The sequence below is a fragment of the Tachypleus tridentatus genome, chromosome 12 (genome assembly GCF_004210375.1).
Source record: "Tachypleus tridentatus isolate NWPU-2018 chromosome 12, ASM421037v1, whole genome shotgun sequence".
Classification (NCBI taxonomy): Eukaryota; Metazoa; Arthropoda; class Merostomata; order Xiphosura; family Limulidae; genus Tachypleus; species Tachypleus tridentatus.
In genome coordinates this window covers 34103383-34106012 of record NC_134836.1, presented here as the reverse complement: position 1 = coordinate 34106012, position 2630 = coordinate 34103383, and positions in this window count along the sequence as shown.

Here is a 2630-nt window from a genome sequence, read left to right as displayed (position 1 = left end):
TACCGTATTAAATACGCTTAACATATTTAAAACAATGAGCCAGGACTTTGAAAACATTTGGACTGTATATGTATAAACAAACCACAAACATGAATAAATATTATTACGCACATGTATTTTTTAATATTTATGTGATATTTAGGTAGTAAAATGTACATGTAACAATAAACGCGTGTGTGTAATATTTGTTATATCTTTGGACTCCCATACATCAGAAGATTATCGAATGTGGCTCTTACAGTAAGCAAGTTCGGCCACTACTGCTATACTCCCTTTTGCAATGATTTCTCCTTTCTCCTGTTGGTTATTACGTGCACTCTTATTAATATTAACTGACAAGTGCGAGTTGATGTCCTCCCTACAATTTATATAATAACACCATATTATTTCGTGAATATTACTTTTGTTAACTGGATTCTTCCATTAACAACGTGCTTCCAGCAATTATCACTTCTTCAGAAGATAGTGTAGATATTGTACCGTACTTTTACAGATATTCACCTAAAAGATGTTTGTAGAAGGATTGAATATGTAACAGAAAGAGGATACAACTGTACAAAGTCACTTCTTTCAATTAATTTTTATGATAACAAGAAAGAATCTACATACTTGTACACTTACATAAACGTTTTTATTTTCATCCTTTTCGTTGCACAAAGTGCACTTACATCCGTCTTGTTGGCCACTCGTGAACTTTTCACCACGTGCACATAGGATCTTTAAGAAGAAATGTGGCATAAATTAAGTAAAATTCGATATTTATGTTAAGTGATACATTAATATCTGATTTTGTCAGAAACGTTACTTTGTGGTTTACATTTAGAAGTCTTAAATGAAGGACACGTACAGACAAATGTTTTACCCAGCTAAATATACACACAACTCTCCCAGTTAAGTTTCCCTTGTTTAATATTTAAAATTCTAAGGTGAAATAACTTAAACAATTACAGTTTAGATAACTTACAATATCCTACATCTAAATTCTTTAACCATGAGAAACAACGTTAAAGAAAAAGAGCTACTGAAGTGATGAATTTGTGTGACACTTCGAAGTTGGTCTCCAGCTCGACATAATTGTACACTGCTATTTAGATTAGCTTTCTTATACACGAGATACGACTTTGTTCATATCCAAATGCAGACCAAATTAAGTAAAGTGAAATATAAAGGATACACAGACAAGTTTCATGTGTGTTAGAATAAGGTTGAATTGATGAAGAGTTACTGTTGTTGAAACATATTCCTAATTCAGTGTAGTAAAATTATCCAGATATGCAAGTAGTATGTTTATTGAATAAGTTAAGTTAACATAGGTATTTTATCATTGATCCACGTAATGTCTGGACTACAGAAACTCCAGTTAGACATTTAGTGACAGTCACTTCGAAACTTTTGATTTCCTCTCTCTTCTAGGCTTTACGAGTTTTTGGAAGTATTGATAAATATTATTCTTCGTAATGACCAAAGTCTGGCTACATAGAATGTGTCAATAAATGTCTAACTGGACTACAGAATCTCCAGTAATCACCATTCGTCATAAATCGATTTTGGCGATTTTACCAGGAAACGAACTCTTATGTGAGAAAACCATGTCAAGATCGTCATCGCTGCACAACAGCCAAAGAAAACAACTAGATTGTGACTACCGCTCTGCGGGACAGGTTAGTTACGGATAGACCTATGCAAAATGATCTTCAGCATTCCACTGGAACCCGTGTGTCGACTCAAACAGTTCGCAATTGTCTGCACAAAGGACGTCTTAAGGCCAGACGACCTGCAAAAGGCGTTATTCTGACAGCACGATGCTGTTCAGCCAGGATGGAGTTTGCTCGTTAGCACCTGGACCGGGAACTTCGTCAATGGGTCACCGTACTATGGTCAGATAAGAGCTGGTTCACTCTGTCTCATGATGATAGACGTGCGAGAGTGTGAAAACGCCGAGGAGAGCGATATTTTGCCTTTAACATGTGCATGTCGACGCTTATGGAGGAGATTCTGTAATGATCTGGGCAGGCATAAGATTGTGTGGCTGCATGGACATATTTCTCCTCGACAAGGGAGCTCTGAATGCACGACGATACAGAGACGAAATTCTGGAAACCATTGTGAGGTCTTTTGCGATGCGTTTATTCTCTTGCAGGTTAACACGCGAGCCCATGTCGCCAGACTATGTGTGGAGTTCCTTGACAAGGAAAGAATAGAGACTTTTGAGTGGCCCGCTAGATCTCCAGATTTAAATCGGATTGAACATTTTTGGGATATGTTGTCATGGCGCGTTAGTGAAAGCCAGCACACTTTTCAGAATGTACAGGAACTCCGACAAGCCCTGGTAGACGAATACGCTAAAATACCTCAAGATAACACCAATAGATTGATTCAAAGTGCGCGAAATCGATGTCAGAAGTGCATCTCAGCCCTTGGAAGTCGCACTAGACATTGAATGTTTTAAACATTTCTTAAATACACGCAAGTGAACTGTTTAAAATATTGTCTCATATGGGATATCAGTTTCGGTGATATTTCGCTGACACAGATGGAAGTGAAATGATGCAAATTACCTAAAAAATAGATATATTATTACATTTGGAACACGGAGATAAATTTTAGAAGAAAACGTACTTGTTCCTTTA